The 18613-nt window shown below is 42.0% G+C and overlaps 1 protein-coding gene across 2 annotated transcripts in view; it reads left to right on the top strand.

Moving 5' to 3' along the window:
- The window catches only part of LDLRAD4 (low density lipoprotein receptor class A domain containing 4), a 259845-nt gene that overhangs the window by 20335 nt on the left and 220897 nt on the right, over positions 1-18613 (top strand). For both annotated transcript variants that reach the window (XM_032442619.1, XM_032442618.1), the window contains exon 2: positions 16759-16842. The gene's annotated coding sequence lies outside the window, so the exon portion shown is untranslated. The remainder of the gene's footprint in view (positions 1-16758; positions 16843-18613) is intronic.

The raw sequence follows: 18613 nt of genomic DNA, 5'->3' as shown, positions 1-18613 counted from the left end.
ATTATCCTAAATATAGAAATACACGTTGTTTATGAGTTAGGCCAAGAAATTAAAGAAAAAAAAAAAGTTGTTGTAAAGTTAGCCAGTAACCTGTGTGATCACTCCCAATAAATAACAACAACATATGCTGCCACTGAAAAGTGGAAATGGATCTGGAATGGCTGGGTAAAACAGACTTCTGTCCATCTGTCACGCAGGCTAATAAGTAATTTCTTTTTGTTCTTGAGCGTAATAAGGGTGGCCCCATCAAAATGTCAATAAATATTGTGAGGAATGTAGAGGACCCATGTGGTTTTGGGTGGATCAGAGCCAGTGGCGTGTCTCCATCTTCTGTGTTTGTAAAGGAGTGAGAGGCTGTGCTGAAGTACAGGCAGAATGTTCTGAAACGGCTGTTTCCAGCTTTTGAGGAGTTTCATGTAAAAGCTGAAGCTTTTTGATAACAGGTACAGTGCAGAGAGGAGCTGAATGTCCCTGTGTTGCGCTGCCTGGCTTAGATTGGGAAGCGCCTCCTGCCCAGCCTCCAGCTCATGTTTGCTGCAGCAGCCATCAATGCAGAGGTGACTTTCAGATTTGTTCAGCTCAACCTTTTTGCCTTTAATTATATTTAGCAAGGTGGTGGTTACTGCACATTTAATTTTCTAATGCTAATAAAGTACTCTTAATTTTAAATACTAAACTCGTGTTTGCTGTAGTGCAGCCTGTGTTAATTTCGCAGCTGTCTGATATCTAATCTTTACTCCCATTTAAAAGTTTACTTTGTCTCATACGCTCTGCTTTTTTATTCTGCTGCCTTTCCCTAGTTTCGTATTTGAAAATGTCTGGAGCACCAGGATTCTTGTTCACACGCTGCTTGCTGTGATGAGCTGCGCAAGACAACATCTGCGGAGCACAGACAGAGCGCCTGAAAGAATGCGGGGTGTGTCTGTCTCCCTGCTTATCTTGGCTCGTTTCTTTTCCCTGAGCTCCTCTCGAGGTCTGTCCTCCTACTGCCAGTCTGCAGCCTGTGCTAGCAATGCAGTGAAACTGGAGTCAGTCTGAAGTGCTAAGAGTTAGCCTGGTTCATGCTGCGGATGGTGAGGTATTAAGTGAGGTGGTAATGTCTGGAGGGCGAGCATTGAACTGCTGTGTATAGGAAAGGAGGAGCAATTGGAGTAATATGTGGAGCAGAATAAGGAATATCTGAGAGCATACTTAATGGCCTGAGGTGGGTGTGGGAGAAACTGTTTGATAAACCATAAGCAGAACACTGGAGTGCTAAATTATGAATGAAAGAAGCGTGGGTACCGGTAAGAAATACCCAGAACTGATGGTGAGGAGTTATTATTGTTGCTTTTAATTCTTATTTTGCATGTCAGGTAACTTGGATTTGGGTTAGAGCTGAGTTTGACCTATAGTTTCCTCATTCACATCCAGCCCAAATTTGAAAGCCTTTACCTTACATTTTGATGTTTTGTTCACAAATGTGTGGAGGTTTGGTGCTCCTGTCATTCAGCCACGTGGTGCCGGGATGGGTATCAGACACCCCTCATACTTTGCTGGAGCATTTAATTCCTATGCAACAAAATGGAAGTCTTAAACAGGAAAATAGGATTCTCAATAGTCAGTCTGTTTGTCTGAGGTGGCCAATAAAAAAAACCCAGCAGCTGGAACGGAGCATTTCCTTGTTGTCTGACAAACATGTAGTACCAATATAGGAGTCCTGATGAGAAGGAGCACACAGAGGGCATCTTCTTCAGTGATGAGTGTCCTTGGTGGGCTGCCCTTGCTGTCCTCATCTTGTGGCTTTTTTCTCCTAAGATTGAGTGATTTTGGCCATTAGTGCAAACGTGATGGGTTAATATTCTCTGAGGCCAAAAATGGATGGCTGTGGTGGGAGAGCAGTCGTCTCTCCCCTGTGTCACACTGCTGACAGGCTAATCCTTCTCTTGCTGGTCTCTGATGTAACTTAATTAATTTTAGTGGAATTACTCCTGATGCATAATTAAGCGAGAAGGAAATTGAACTGGACAATGTGAGAAGCTTCCTGTGTTGTTGCTTATCATCATGAAGAGAAACGGAGGACTCTGTTTCATTAGTGCCAGGCTTTCACCTTGAGCGTGAGATCCCCCAAATGAAGCAGCACTTCAGGAAAAAAGTGCCTGGGTCTAGTGTCTGAGCTTGTGCTTACCTTGTTCTTTAGCTAACTACGTAAGAGTGGTTGTAAACTGATGAGGATGCCAAAACTTAGTTGAAAATTGCACCCTCTTCCTAAGAAGCACCACACTGATATCCCCAGTACTGAAGTCATTGCATCTGCCTGCACTTCTCTGCCCACCGTCTTTTGGGTTTGCTTTTAAGTGCCGTAAATATACATACGGGGCAACCCGTGTTTTACCTGGGATTAAGAGCTGTTAGGGATTGTCACTAGATCCCATGCTCCTTATTGCAACACGGGAACTAGCAGTGTGAGATCTTCTGTACCATTTCTGGTGCCCCCTATTGGTACTTCCTAAAAATACACTTAATCTTCGTGGGAACTGTTCGTCATGAAGGTGGGACTATGAGGAGAGCAGCTCAGGACACTCAGTTTGTTGGGCCCAGAGCAGAGGAGCTGATGGAGGCCTGATGGCGGCTGCAGCTCCTCACAGGGAGCGGAAGGCAGCGCTGAGCTCTGCTCTGTGTGACAGCAACAGGGCCCGAGGGAACGGCATGGAGCTGTAACTTTATTTTTTTTCTTATTCCTCAGTAGGGCAGGATGAGCTGTCAGTTCAGGGAGTGTTTCTGGCAATTCAGAATTTTCAGAGCTATTTGTAGCCTTCAAAGTCTGAAACTCCAAATGCAAAATGTGTCCCCCCATTGCTCTAGCTGGTACTATTTACATATAAGGGACTTCATCTTATATGTTGGGTGGGGTGGGGGAGTAAAAATAGAATGTCTTTGCTTTCGGGTCAATTGGTATCTGTAACTCGAGGATCTTGGTTAAAAGCCTGCCTTTAAAGGTCGTTTAAAATTAATTTTATTATCTTCTTAGCAAAATGTATATTTTTAGTATAAGATTTGAAGGATACCATTAAGCCATTTGGTATTGTGAAGTGATCTTTAAGTGAAGAAGTTTTCTCAAGTTACCCTGAGCTTTAAAACTTGAAAAATAAGCCAAAATATAAATAACAGTGCCTGCACCCTAAAAAAAACAAAACTCTGCCTCAGCCATCAGTAGCATTTAATGTTTTTGTCATGTTTAAAATGCACCCTTTTTTCTAACCTTGCTGAATCAGAATTTTGTTTCTAACTGCTCTTATCCAAAAGAAGATTCAGCAGTTGCTGTCTGCTCTTCTTGGACAATTTAAGGACTAGGTCCTCTAAAATATGGTCTCGAGGCGTGCTGATAGAGCAAGTGGGAAAAGAACAGGAAGAAAAGGGGGCCATAAAGATGCTCAGAGGGCTGAAGCACCTCATCTATGGTGAAAGGCTGAGGGAGCTGGGCTTGTTCAGCCTGGAGAAGAGAAAGCTCTGGGGAGACCTCATTGCAGCCTTCCAGTATTTGGAAGGGATTTCCCACTTGATGTGAGAAATCAGCTTTTTACACGGGCAGTGATAGGACAGGCAAAAGGGTCCAGGCCATTCTGAGGTTCTAATAAAACTCTTAAGACTGCAACAAAGGTGCTATAGATTAGCATTAGCTGCAGATGCAGTTGGAAGTTTGCCTGGATGACCTCATTTTTGTCATTGTTTTTGGACTGTAAATGGCTAACTCTGGTTTGGACCCCATGTCATTTATTGTGAGCTTATTCCTAATAAGTGATGAAATATTAATTTTGATATATTCTTCTAAGCAGTGTTAAATGCAAGAGTTAAAAGTAGCAGAAGGTATTATATTATTCTCAACAAACAACTGATTTGGATCAAATCTGTCCTTAATGATGTGTCCTTTGAAGATGACCCGTGATTATAACCCACAGTTTTGCTGTCATTTAAGCTGCAGGGGACGTGTATTACTGTCTTGCTCAATTGATGAGATTGGATGGATGATTGAATGATGAGACTGCAAGCCAGGTCTTTAGCTTGTCAACTCGTGCCTAATTCACAGTGACAGTGTGCATGCAAGGCAAGTGTCTGCATTCTGTCGTATTTAAGCTTCTTGTGGTCTTCTTTCTGAGTTAATGCTGGAGATGTTCCACTTCTACTAGTGAGGAAAAAGATGGACAGAAAGAGTGGGTGGTTTCTGTATACTTAATATGAGGGTTTTATTTTCTTTGTTTTGATTCTTTTAATGTTCTCATAGAAAATAAGTGTTAAGGAAGTGTTACCCGTGGACTGGAATACTTAACTGCCTGAGGAAGTGGCCTCTGTTTTTATGAAATGCTAACTGCCTACTTTCGCTATTTCCACACACAGAATCACAGAATGACCCGGGTTGGAAGGGACCTCAAGGATCACGTAGTTCCAACCCCCCTGCCTGGCAGGGCCACCAAACATACACCTTTACTAGATCAGGTTGCCCAGGGCCCCGTCCAACCTGGTCTTGAACACCTCCAAGGACGGGGCATCCACAACCTCCCTGGGCAGCCTGTTCCAGGGCCTAACCACTCTTCTAGTGAAGAACTTCCCCCTCACATCCAACCTAAATCTTCCCTCTTTTAACTTAAAACCATTTCCCCTAGTCCTGCTATTATCAGCCCTTTTGAAGACTTTACTCCCCTCATGGGTGTAAGTTCCCTTCAGGTACTGAAAGGCTGCAATGAGGTCACCCCGCAACCTTCTCTTCTCCAGGCTGAACAGACCCAACTCCCTCAGCCTGTCCTCATAGGGGAGGTGTTCCAGCCCCCTGATCATCTTCGTGGCCCTCCTCTGGACCCTTTCCAAAATCTCCATGTCTTTTTTGTACTGAGGGCTCCACACCTGGACACAGTACTCCAGATGGGGCCTCACAAGAGCAGAGTAGAGAGGGACAATCACCTCCCTATCCCTGCTGACCACCCCTCTCCTGATGGAGCCCAGGATCCCATTTGCTTTCCAGGCTGAAAAGCTGCTTGAATCTGTTCTCTCATTTTCCTGATGATTTTCACACCTTTTTCCTCTATTCCTGCCCCTTCTCCCTTGCGTTGCTTTCTACTGCACGGATGTTTTCATCACTGAGTACTGTATTAATGAAAGTAATGAAGTGACACGATCAAGCCAAACTACTGCGTGGAACTGACCAAGTGACAGATATTTGCATGTCGTAAAGTTGCTGAAATATTTCTAGTCATTTATGTAGATTCTTAAAACGTTGTCCTGTTTTGATGGTAAGATTTCACCTTTGCTGCTTAGCTGAATTCTCATGGCAGGGGAAGAGGAAATATCTGTCTGGACCTGCTGTTTGCTGACTGCACGTCAGAAAGCAAACATGAGAATACTGGGGCGGGAGAGAACAGTTGTGAAGTGTATACGTACATAGATCTGCTTACTTTTACCCATGTGTTTTGCTTCATTGCATTCCCTGGTGATAGTCATGCTCTTTACAGGTGTGACAGTGACTGCTCTGTTGGTTCACTTACTGCTGCTCAGCCAAATGAGGTTTCTCCAAGCATAGAAACAAGTACCTCAATAGGCATATTTAACAAATATAACAAATATGTCAGTCAAAACTATTGTTTGGCATATAGGTTTTTAGAGCAGCGTCAATATACTTGCAATATTTTATGGAGATGCATGGATCAAATTGGGATTCATACTCTCAGAACTGTAGCAACTTGGACAGTTAAAATGGCTACGTTTGTGTTCTGGTGGTCTGACTACAGACTAATAATCATAGAATCACCTAGGGTAGAAAAGACCTGCTAGATCATGCAGTCCAACCATCCACCCATCACCAATAGTTCTCACTAAACCATGTCCCTCAGCACAACGTCCAATAGTTCCTTGAACACCTCCAGGGTCAGTGACTCCATCACGTCCCTGGGCAGCCCATTGCACTGCCTGACCACTCTGTCAGAGAAGTAGCATTTCCTAACATCCAGCCTGAATCTCCCCTGGTATAACTTGAGGCCGTGTGACTGTCTTACAAGAAATGGACTTAGGGAGCCACGCAGCAGGCAGTGTTCTGCCCTTTCAAATGTAGCGTGTAGAATAGTATATAAACATAATGTGGTGTAATGGGAGGGTATATTTGATGTATCAAGATATGACTGTAGAAATTTTCTCAAGAGTGTTTATATAAAAAATCTAGGGTTGCTGTGGAGATATTTTCTGTGATTTCATATTGAGAAAATAGTTTCTTTTTTTTGACTTTTTATTTAGCAGTTGCTATTAGAACTGTACAGTGTAGTTGTGAAATGATCTGTTTTCAGGGTTTCTATCAGAGAATGCACAGTGGTTGCTCTTGAGGTGATCTTATGTTTTTAGGGAAAGCTGGTTGCTTTTAGAAGGTGTTCGAAGCAGAGGTTCCAATGCAGCTACTGACAGAAATCTTAGAAGAAGAGCTTACTAAATCGAAGGAGAAAATAATTCTTACTAGGCCTGTATTCAAAGAATTGAGACTTCTGCTTCTGAAGTAATTTAGTACTACTTTTAAATAAAATACAGGTTGTGTCGTTATTGGCAAATTTGCAACCTAAATTAGGATCACAAACCATATGGAGAAGGGATTCGGTATATGTCTGTGTCAGGATACTTTAATTTACAATCTTCATGCTTGCTTTAACAAGGATGAAATAATTGGCTGTTTGAAAATTGCCAGTGAGTTGCTGTCTTTGTTTTCTGTGCCTGTGCCAATCATTACAAGACGTTGGGGTGTTATTTCTTGTTGTACTAAGTGAGCACATTATGCACAGTGTACTTGAGAGGCTTCAGAAGGTTGAGAATGTTATTTAATGCGCCTAATGTATTGGCGCGTTTGTGAAGTGAGTATATTTTGCTGTTTGTACATTTGCTTGTAAAGCGCTGGGATGAAAAAGGAGTCTCAGAAACTCAGTATTTTTGAGATATCTTCCAGAACCTACTGTTAGTTTCTGTGATTTTCAGGTATAAAAGCCCAGCTCCCGCTTCTGCTGGATGTTGATGAGGCTTTTGAAACAATTTGCTAGAAATATGTACGGTATTTGAATAAAACCTGTGCTACATTGGTTGGCACTGTTTTCTCTGAGGTTGTCCAGCTTATTGTGCTTCCATTCGGGATTAATCTTGTAGATCAGCACTCAAGTGCTGTATCTTTTTATTCTTTATGTCTCTCAGGAGGTCACAAGGCTCAACAAAGTCAACAGGAATTGTTGACTTGACAGTCCTACAGATAAAGCAACTGGTCCATCTGGGCTTGAAAACCCCACACTAACTCCTGATATTTGAGGTAAGAGGTAGTTTCTTCCCAGTCTTGTAAGTGAACCTGACAAAGATCTGATGTAGAGGTGGTGTTGTGACTGCTTGTGGCTTGTATTTGCTGAGATCTGAAATGGTTTGACATAGATGTAATGTATTAAACTAGTAATTTTTATCTTCGGAGACATTTTAAAATTATATAGATATGTTGCAGTTGAAAGCTTTGATACTCTGCAAATTTGTCCCTCAAGTCCCAGTCCAAAGTAGGCTGGTCCTTTTTGCTTGCCTGAAACAACCTCTCCTGTTCTCCTGTACTTGGACTCTTCTGAGTCTTCTGAGCTCTTCTCAGCATCTGTTCCTCCTCTGCCTTTTATTTTTTTGCCCAGTTCTTGGAGAATTGATTCTTTTTTTTCCTCAGGGCTTATGTTATAACCTTCCATAAAACACAGGTCTGACAGTTCTACTTCCCAGGGAGTGTGAATTTTGGATGACGTGGAATATTTGTCCTAGTGGTTAGAGGAGAGTGTGGAGACTTCGGTGCAGTTGACGGTTCCTGTTTAAAGAGGAAATTTACTTTGTGAGGGAAGATTTTTCTTCCACAGTTTGAGCTTTTCCCTACCATATGGGTAGGTAGGAAGAGTTTGCCAAATGTGTGATAGTTACATAAAACATGCAACATATGACAGATACGGAAAGGATTGTAATAAATGACTTCTTTGCACTTCTGCCCTGAAAAAAAACCTAAACAGAATGTTAATACAAAGCCCATCAGATTTTCTTTCCCTCTTCTGGGATCCTTTATCTTAGTGTGGAAACTCTGGCTGTGAGCTTAGGCTAACAACAACCAGATCTTTTTGAGTGCTTACTACTAGGCCAGGTTTAGGTACAATGCTGTTTCAAATTGCAGTTTTCTTTTTTTTCTTTTTAGATTTAAGTTGCCATTAATACTTCTGGGAAATCATGGCCTATACCTCATGTCCATTTCCAGTTCTGCATCTTCTATAACTGAGACAGGGGATGTTTAGGTTAGATGTTAGAAGGAGGTTTCTCACACAGAGGGTGTTGACACACTGGAACAGGTTGCCCAGGGAGGTTGTGGATGCCTCATCCCTGGAGGCATTCAAGGCCAGGCTGGATGTGGCTCTGGGCAGCCTGATCTGGTGGTTGGTGACCCTGCACATAGCAGGGGGGTTAAAACTGGATGATCATTGTGGTCCTTTTCAACCCAGGCCATTCTATGATTCTGTAATCCAGAGACACGAGTCACTGCTTGAAGTACTCAGATTTGTCTCCTACCCCCTTTTTCTGTCTTTTCTGTTTTTAAAGCTGTATTAGTTTTCTGAAGGATAAAGTCAAGTTAAAAAAGAAAAAAAAAAAAAAAAAAGAAAAAAAGAAAGTAGAGTTGTATTTAGGAACTGGGGATTACTTTCTTTCTCTACTGGAAATATTTAGCCAGGTTGATGGTTTGGAAATATTTTTGTGAGAGCTGCTTGAGCTGAAAGTTACTGAGAAAAGTTCCATAAAAATAACTGAGAACACCAATTTATAACGAAGTAATTTCTGGCAGCCTTCAGTTTAAAAAGGGAGTGCAAAAACTTTCCATAGCTGTAAGAAAGGAAGAATTATGGATCAAAGTGATCCAGAGTTTTTGGCAAGTTGAAAAAAGAAAAAAAGAAAAGAAAAAATGGCATTTAGATCCTCTCCTTCTCCCCCACCCCTGTATCGACTAGTTCATTTTCATTCAACTTTTCTTCCACGTCCTTTATAAGGATGACATGGAGGAACAGAGGATGGGAAGGAGGCACTTATTTCTGTTTAAAATTGGTTCCGCAGGATGGAAATTTGGCTGCACACATGGAAACGAAGCAGAACTGTTTGCAGAGCTCTCTGCTTCTGCATCTAATGAAACTAACAAGAAAGCTCAAATAAAGAGGGGTTGTAATGACGATGTCACCTTTTGTTGAGGTTTTTTTTTTTCATTTTGCTTCCTTGGTCTTTCAGATTGTTGGAAAATCAGCTATCTGGTATGAGGTGTAATGTAAGTAGAGGATGCAGAGCTCCAGGCCACATGCCAGTGAATGAGAACGAGGTACAAGGAGCCTGGAAGCCATAAGATCAAAGATGCTGAGGGTCTTACAGGGAGGGTGCTTTAATGAAATCTGCAAGGACTACTTACACATGTGAATTAGTGCAGGAATACATGAGTAAGTGGCATCAGTGTTCTGTCTCTAACTTCTATGAATCTCAACTCTATACAAGTCAGATCTTTTTAGCATTCAGGTGGAATACCTGCGCTCTCAGTGATGTGCCAGCAGGAGACAGATCGGATGGGAGGTCACAAGGATACAGTTCGCTGTGCCAATAACTTAATGATCAGCAAAGATGAGCCAATGCGGGGATGGAAGTGAGTCTGTTAATTTGGTGAAGAACAGTAGAATCTTACATAGGCACAAGAAGCCAGTCAAAAAGTGTTCTGGTGCTGTGCAGTTGCCAACAGTTCCACACATCTGCCAAACTGCAGTAGTTTGTGTCCTTACTTTTTATTCCTGAGGTCAAAAACTGTTAGAAAAGTGAGTAAGGGATTGTCTTAATGGAAAAGTTACAAGAGAAGTTGTTGTTACTGTGCCTTTCCTAAGTCTTAGTCATACATGAAGCTCTGTAGAAAGGGAGAGTTTAGTGGTACTTTGCCTTCCCTGGTTAGTTGGCTTTAAAATAAGGAAATGCCTGCGGATCTTTTTAAAAACAACCAAAAACCAAACAACAAATACACTGTAAGATTATATTACTTTGTTCCCTGCACATTATTTGCTGCAGGAAGGGTCAGATTTTCTCTTATGAAGTGATGCCTTTCAAACTCGGTGAAGCCTTTTGTGAGGGGTGAATGTGCAAGTGGATAGGAAGATCTGGGAGCTGCTCAGAGGCTTTTGACAGTGTTCTGTAACGTTTTACTAGGAGAGTGGTTAGGCCCTGGAACAGGCTGCCCAGGGAGGTTGTGGATGCCCCGTCCTTGGAGGTGTACAAGACCAGGTTGGATGGGGCCCTGGGCAACCTGATCTAGTAAATGTGTATGTTTGGTGGCCCTGCCAGGCAGGGGGTTTGGAACTACATGATCCTTGAGGTCCCTTCCAACCCGGGTCATTCTGTGATTCTGTGATAAAGAGGGTAAGCTGTGCGTGAAGGAGGGTCATGTTATGGACTAATATGTTGTTTGAAGGTGGGAATAATAAGGACGAAATAAGTGGTCCGTTCCAGCAGGCCACAGTATGGTTGGACTGGTTGGCATACTCAACATTTAAAAGGAAAAGGAGCTTATCAATGAAGAGAGGTACTTTAATGATGATATTTACTTGTTCATGATAGTAAAGCTGGAATGAACCATAAAAAAATTGGAGGAGTGCCTGACAGGACAATGTGGCCGGACAGTAGAATGGTAAATTGCAGGTAAAATTTAGTGCACATAAATGGGAAATGATCTGCAGGGAGGAAAATAACTGCAGTTCCTCTGAAAAGTGATGAGCTTTGAGCTGACTGTTAACATGCATGAGTCAGTTATGAGGTTTTTGATAAACAGCAGTGTAAAACCAACTCAGTGCTCCTCACTGATGAGAAAAACAAATCACATGTTGGGCATTACTAATAAAAGGAACAGAATAAAACAGACATTATCAATATTGCTGCTGTATAAATTCATTGCTCCCCAGCATCTTGAGTAGCATGTGCAGTTCCTGCCTCCTCAGCTCAGAGATGTTACATTAGGCTGGGAAAAAATCGGAGAACGCAGCAGTTGTAAGAGATGCAGGAGGGTTTATGCACAAAACAAATTGTGTCTCTTTATCCTGCGAAGAGGAGACTTTGGACTATTCTTGAGGTCTGTGTTATCGTGAGAGGGAGGACAGGTGTGGCTGTTCCCAAACAAAGAGGTGGCTCTTGATATGGTGTGCCAAGCAATGTTGTGTTTGCTGGAAGTTTACTTACTGACACTTCATGCTCCAAAAAAGACCACCACCACCTTATTTTCCTGTAATTCTATATGCTATATAGTGGATAGGTGCATTTAGTGTTTTATCTTGTCTTCCGTAGTTTTTTTGTTACCTGTTATTTTGTGCTGCAGGTAACTATCTTAGGCCTATAAGGAAGAGTGAGATTAGCACACTTGGCTGAATTACGTGATTTCACTGTAGGTATAGAGTTGTTTCAGTTCTTTCTTTTAATGTGTGAAGAATCAGTTTTATTTTTTCTTTAGTCACTTTGCTTCCTCAGTTACTTCAGAGGATGTGGTACCTTTAGCTGGGTTTTAAAAACCTGTCTTGGATTTAGTTTTTAGTAATTGTCGTTCCCTTTGTCCCTAGGAAATAACTCTCAGCATGTTTGAAAACGTCAGCTGTGCACGTAGAAATACTTTGATTTCTGATGGTGTGGTTTTGCTGAATCCTCGCTGAGGCTCTGTGCCCTCTTTAAGCATGCATCTGCTCATTAGAAGCAGTGGAGCAAACTGTGCCTTAGCCCCACACATGGCTTCTTCCTTCCCGGTAAATTGCCATCTTCCTCTCAAGTTGTCCTCCTTTAAACACTGCTGCTGAAGTATCAGGTCCCAGATTTGGGGTATAAAAACAATTGTTGTCTCATAGGAAGCTAGGAGCTCTGTGACTCAGCATCATCATCCCAACAGTATGACTTCTTTTTCTGAGTGTACCTTTCCCTGTTGTGGGGCTTAAGCCATGTGTTGGTGAAGCTGCGTGTCTTCCCCTGAAAGAAGAGGAATATTGTGAATGTGGAAGTGTTTCACTGCAGCTCCCTGTATTTCCCCCAGTTGCGTGAGCTCAGTTTCTTTCTTCCAGAGGTGAGACACGTTAGTACCAAAATATAATAATACAGCAAGCACCAGTTTTGCACTTTATGTGAGTTGTGCTTTTTTAAGCTCCTCCATCTGCAGTTTCTACACTTGAAATGTTAACCATCATCCATAGCTGCCGCTGGGGACCATGGCCTGCCCTCTTGCTCAGGCTGTCACATCCTTGCTCTTTGTGCTTTGTCTAGCCCGGGGATTTTGGTTTCCTGGACCAGCTGGAAAGCTGGAACGTACATGCATTGGTCTGTGTTGCTCACTGAACCTTACCTAAGTTCTTGCACACAGTGGCTCTGCCACTGGTGTTTCTTCACAGTGCAGTGAGGCCTTCAATCACTTTTATTCCAGTGGACAGACTCTTCTAGGAAACTTCTCTCTTCATAGATTGACTTGCAGAGTGGTTTGGGTTGGAGGGGACCTCAGAGCCCACCCAGCCCCATGTTGGGCTGCCACCCAACAGTTCAGCTGCCCGGGGCCCATCCAACCTGGCCTTGAGCGCCTCCAGGGATGGCCCCAAATCCTTTTCAGATGTGCAGTATTTGGTGTGGTATTTTGGTGGGCTTGTGTGTAGTGTTTCTCTTCTGCAGTAAGAGACCACTCTTGGGAAGGTTCTGAACACAGCTGCAGAGCAAGCGTGAATACCAAAGTTTAGTGGGAGCCCAGGTTTCCTGATGGTAACTTGTTGTGCTAACAGCAGATTCATTTGTTTCCTAATTAATCAGAAAGAGTGTTCTTTTTATTTCAGCCATCTGGAGGAGAGCGTGTTGTTTAGCTTCTTGCTACTGCAAATTGGAGCTACACAGGAAAGAGGATGTTTCAACTTGTGTTTTTGGCTTGTTTTTCTAGGTTGAGTCAGTGCAGAGCACATTAAAACATACAGTAGTCAGCTGCAAAGTTCATCTCTCAAGGACTGTGAAAATGTAACTGAAACATTCTTCTCTGAAAGACAAGAAAATATTGACTGTTTAATTGCATATTATTACTTGTTTTGTACCGTGAAATCAATTGTCAGATACAAATGATGTTTCCTCAGCGAACAGCAGAATGGTTCTCGGATGCCGCATCTATTAGTTTGCCATAGAGAACGTTGAACAGCGCTTTTGCATTTCTTCTTCAGGTTAATGTCGGAAGCATTTTGCCTGTCACACAATTTGCCGAGCGTGCCATTAGCTCGCTAGCTCCTCACTCGGGTCTTAAAACATTGCATTCTGCTCTCCAGAAGCCGCTCCAGCTCAGCCTTCCTTGGGAAGCTGTATTGTTCGCGTGGAATACTTTCCAAGGCGCAGACTGTCCCTATGTGATGTTTACTGTATTTTTGCCTTGCAGCCAGCAGATTTTAGTACAAACTTGCCTGGGGGTGGCCTTGTCCTATTTTCCTCTTAGATGGTTCTGGCATTTATAGAGCTTGGGAGATCGTGCTTCTGAATTTTCCAGTCTGAAGAGCCCGAGCCAAAACAGCAGGGGAGATAGCAAACCTGTACGTTGTTTGGCTTACGGCAGCTGGGCCTGTTTTTCCTTTGACCTAAAGCAATGGCAGATTTTCTTGGGTTTGGTGTGGAGGAGGGGGAAGCGAAGATGAGGAACGATGTGTGAGGAAAATTGCTTTCTCTTTTTGCTTTGGAAAATATAGCTTTTATTTATGTATTTATTTATTTATCTTATTACCTCAATTCCTGTTTTTGCACCTTGAAGTGTAAAAATAAAAAAGCCTCAAGTTGATTTTACATCGTGAGTAGGGTAGTAGGGTTTGTTTTTTTTTAATTTTAATTTTTTTTGCTGGTAATTTATGAATACTGATCACTGATGGGAAGAGGGACCATGCTTTGCTTTAATATTGCATTAGCGTTCTGAGCAACAACCTCTTTTTTTGTTGATGTACCATTGCGTCTGCAGAGTTGACTTTTGCTGCAGAGGACTGGCTCCTCTGGGCTTGTTAGTGACGTTTGATAGCCTCCCACCGCACTGTATTTCCTTTATGTCTTGGTCAGTGGGGAGAAAAAATCCCAAAACAAACCTCTTGCCAATTAGTGCTCAAAGCCTCTGATGGGGAATGAACTTTGCTGAATGAATGTGGGAAAATTGGAAATACCCTGCAGATGGGTGGCTCAGAAAATATAGAACTCGTTCTCAGAGAGTCTTTGTTGTCTGTAAACACTTTCTCCTCAGTCTTCTCCTCTAAATGAGGCTTCCTGTGGAAATAGATCTCACTGTCTGCCTTTTACTTCTCCCTCTCTTACATTTAGCAACAGATGTTTCGGCTAAGTTTTGCATTTGTGTGATAGTTATTTAGTTGTTCCGCAGAAGGATTTTATTCATGAAAAAATGCTTCTTCATGTGATTGTTTGATTCCCAAGCTTATGAATTCCAGGAGCGTAGGAAAGTTTCCTAAAAAAGTTGCTGAGAACAACGGCGTGTGGTGAACCTCACCACATGTACGAAGCGGAATGCAAAGTTATGCTGAGCACTGGGGACTCATCCTGATTAAGCCTGATCCAAAAGCATCTTTACCAGCTTCACTCTGCAAATGCTCTTCCAGAGGGAGAATTTTCCCAATTGTCAACTATAGATGGAGATCATGACAGGAAAACTGTCTGCTGTCCCCTCTGGGCTCCTCAGAGGTGCACGCAAATGACATTGCTACCTGTGGGGAGATGGATCTGTGCGTGGGTGCGTAACCCAAAGGATAACAGAATACTAGTGGTCATCCAGACTCTGAATGAAAAACACAGGCAAAGGACTCAGACTTCTGTAAATATCCTCTGCTGTGTTTCCTATCACTCATTGTCTTGTTTTTTGTTTGTTTTTTTTCCCGCTAGATGTAATGATTCCCATAGCCTGTCTGCTGGTATTAAATACTTCTGCTGTTGTATGCAGGAGCAGATTTCTTTTCCCTTCCTGACCTCACTGAGGGAGGCTGTCGTTGCTACTTATTAGTTTCTGTCTTCTTTCTGTGTTCTCAAGAACATCTTCCTTAACATTAAATAGCAGATCTGGTCGATTCTCTGTTGATATTAATTGCTGCATAATGAAGTGCCCTTGAAAGTCAGTTATGTAAATGAGCAGCCTTGAGCTGGCCATAAGAACAATGCTGGCTCGGGCTTTAATTTAATAATTGGGGAATTGGAACATAAAGCAGTTCTTTAAATCTGAAATTGGATAGATTGATATTTTTATTAGCCAAATTCTGATTGCATGAACCACGATTAATCATTGGTTTTAAAATTCAGTTTAGGTTTACTTTGTGTGCAGGCAAGTACTTCAGATACAATTGTATGTTACAAAGAACTTCGGTTCAGTTGCCTTTGGTATTTTAGTTGATTATTTCAAAAGAAATTGATGATTTGTTGTATAGGCGAAGTAGTCTTTCTTGGAATACTTTGTGTCTGTTTTCTTCCCTTCCTGCTTACCTTTGTTATGATAGAAATCACAGTTCTTCAGTAACAATTCCTTGTGTTTTTCCTGAAGACACATCATACCTGAGCCTCTTGGCTTATTAAAACGCCTGTTAATTCTAGACAGTAGAAGGTAGTTACATCACCCAAATCATTCAGCTCAGGTAAAGTGAATTCATTACTGCATACAATACCTGCGTGCTGGTGGATGCAGAGTTATTTGCAAATACAGCCTTGGCAGACCTCCTCTGGAATTCTGAACGGGTTTTCCAGCTAGACTTAGTCATTTTTTCCCAAATGTCTTGGCATAGCTGATCACTCAGGAGTGACATATGGTAGAAACATGCTCTGAGGGACAAGTCTCCCGGATGGCGCACAGCACCACACAAGATAGACAGATGGTGGCTTATTCAACCTTGGAAAAAGTTTAATCCTACATATTGGCAAGGCGGCCTGGGTACTGAGAGAGGCACACACATGCCTGTGAAATCTGAAGCAAAGCTTTTGCGAATTTGCTTGCTGTTACTGAAAGAGCTAGAAGGATCGAGGTGGCTTTATACAGCGTAAATGTCTGCAAAACTGCCTGTTCAGCGTGCTGTCAAGAAAAAGTGAAGGCCCTTAGAAATGTGGAAATCCTGGAGTTGGTGGAAGGCTGCAGAAGATAAAGTTTGCTGAAATTTCCACAGCTGTTTTTAGTCTTCAGACATCTTTATTCAGGGTTATTGAGGCCTGAACCTAAGCACCAGTAGCTGTTTATTAAATGAAGTTTTGAATGGCAGGAAAGGGGGTAGTTCTGTGTTTTTCATGGGTTTTAGTTATGTTGCTGTTGGTTTTGTAGAATGTATTAGAAGCACTTCACAGTGCAGAAAACATAACCTTCCTTTTAGTTTAGTGACCTTAAGGAAATGTGAGTTCTAAAAGTTACAGATTCCCTAACAATAAATTTAAACTTATGTCAGAGAATACAAATGGTACGTTGTAGTTCTGTGTAAAGAAGAGCGTCAGGCCTGTGGCTTAAGTATCTTTGTCATTAAGGCAGTGATCTCAAAGGGAAAAACGAGCCCTTAGTGTCTTCTGTAGAGATAGTTGAGAAGGAAGACAGTGTGATTTGAAATCTTTCAGGAACTTGAGTAGTGCTGGATCTTCTGAAGTCAGCACAGCGTTCTGTAGCAGTATTGAAAATGCAAACCCACTGAGAACAAGGAGGATTGTTTGCCATCCGTGTTTTTCACTTTCTTTTTCCTGTAGGTCACGCTCAGTATTCACAACCAGAAGGAAGAGGAAGAATCTCCTGACTCCCTGGACGTCAAGGATATCGCTATGTTGTATTGGGTGAGTTTAAACTAGTCACGACTTACCTATCTAGGAGCGTTTCAGAAAGAAAAATACAATTCAGACAAACTAACCTTTTGTAGTAGGGGCATGTTGTAGTCAAATTAATTTCATAACTTTCCTGCCTTACTGTAATGTGATCTTTTTGGTATGTGTTTTGTTGCAGTCGTATGTATGCATGTTTTGATGTGTGTGCACAGATAGTTATTCATATACATAACTGTAAAGAAATCTTACTACTAATTTTTATATAGTGAAAGATTTTGATTTATGAACCCTGGGAATTTTTTGTGGGAATATACGGATCTCAAGGAAACTTCTGAGGTGGAAGGCATGAAGTGATTTGCACAGAGCAACCAGTGTATTAGTAGTTATTTGGTGGGGTGTGGAGGACCCAGTTACTATTACTGTTTTACCTACAAAAAATAAGTCTTGCAGATGAGACCCCTAGTCACTGAACTGTTAAATCAGTTGGCACTGAGTGACGAATGGTGCAGTGTCAGAGCCTGGGAGGCAGCTGCAAAGAGGGAAGAGAATAGTTCAGTGACCTGTTTAGGATATGCATGAAAGAAATAAGACACCAAATTCCTGCTTTCAGCTCAGGGAGCTTTTGTATAATATGATTATATGCTTACTTTGAGTCTGATGAACACGAATATTCAGCCTTCCTGCGTACCTTTCAGGTACTTATCCTCTTGTTGCTCTTTATTTTGCTATGACCATGTCATAGCTGAACCCAAATGGTGGCCATAATTGCTGTGGAACTAGAGCGGTCTCCCTGATTTTATTTTTCATCTTCCATAGCTGTTATAGCACTACGTCAGTACAAAGTTGAGTAATTAAACTTTGTGCTGAAGTGCACAGTCAGCAAAATATGATGGATATCAGTGTACTCCCAGCCTAGACCCTGTTAAGTTGACTTAGATACCATGCAGAAGAAATGAGCAGTTCAGTCGCCCGTCCAGCCCCCTTTGGCAGAGTTGTGGCTTGCTGTCACAAACTGTGCCTGTGGGCCTTTCAAACATCATTCATTTGTGAGAGCTACAATCTGGTGAGATGATTAATATTCTGCAGATCCACAGGTGACACCTTTTTGACCCAGATCTGAAGTTCAGACTTGGAAGTACCTGAATCCCTTGGAATTTTAAGATATGCTCCACGGATTTGCTGTTTCTATAATTTATAAGTTAAATGCAATCGTATCACTGTTGAATAGCTGAATGTCAGTGTGTGTGAACGGGCCATCTGCTGTCAGGGCTGAGTCTTGCATCTCTCCATCCAGTGACAGCAGAGGTCATTAAGCCATGGTGACTCTCACTCAGGTGGGAGTGGATTGAGATAATATGGCTGTGTCAAAGTAAAAAAAGCACCCATCAGACCTCTGTTTTTATCCCATAGTAATATGACATGTGGAGGAATAACGTGGAGAAAGGTGGACCTGGAATAGGAGTCTGGATTCCAACAGAGATGTAAAAGGTTTGGATATGTGAGAGGAATAAAGACTGACTTCTGTAGCAGGGTTTTTGAGTTAATTATGAGAGCAGCTAAAGCATGGAAAAACTAACTGTGTAGGAGAGAAGCAGCCTTCAGGATTTGGAAAGGAACCTGCTTACAGTTGGATTTTTTTAGAGGGTTCTGATCCTGAAGTCTCTGAGTGGCAGAGTAACAGATACAGTCTCATTTTGTCAAGACTTGTGTACCTCGTGCTTTTCATCATTGGAGACTGAATGTTGGGGTGTTTGGTTTTTTACTTTTTAAAAATTTTTTATTT

The sequence above is a fragment of the Coturnix japonica genome, chromosome 2, assembly GCF_001577835.2.
Source record: "Coturnix japonica isolate 7356 chromosome 2, Coturnix japonica 2.1, whole genome shotgun sequence".
NCBI classification, from domain to species: domain Eukaryota; kingdom Metazoa; phylum Chordata; class Aves; order Galliformes; family Phasianidae; genus Coturnix; species Coturnix japonica.
This window is presented reverse-complemented; position numbering and strand designations above follow the sequence as displayed.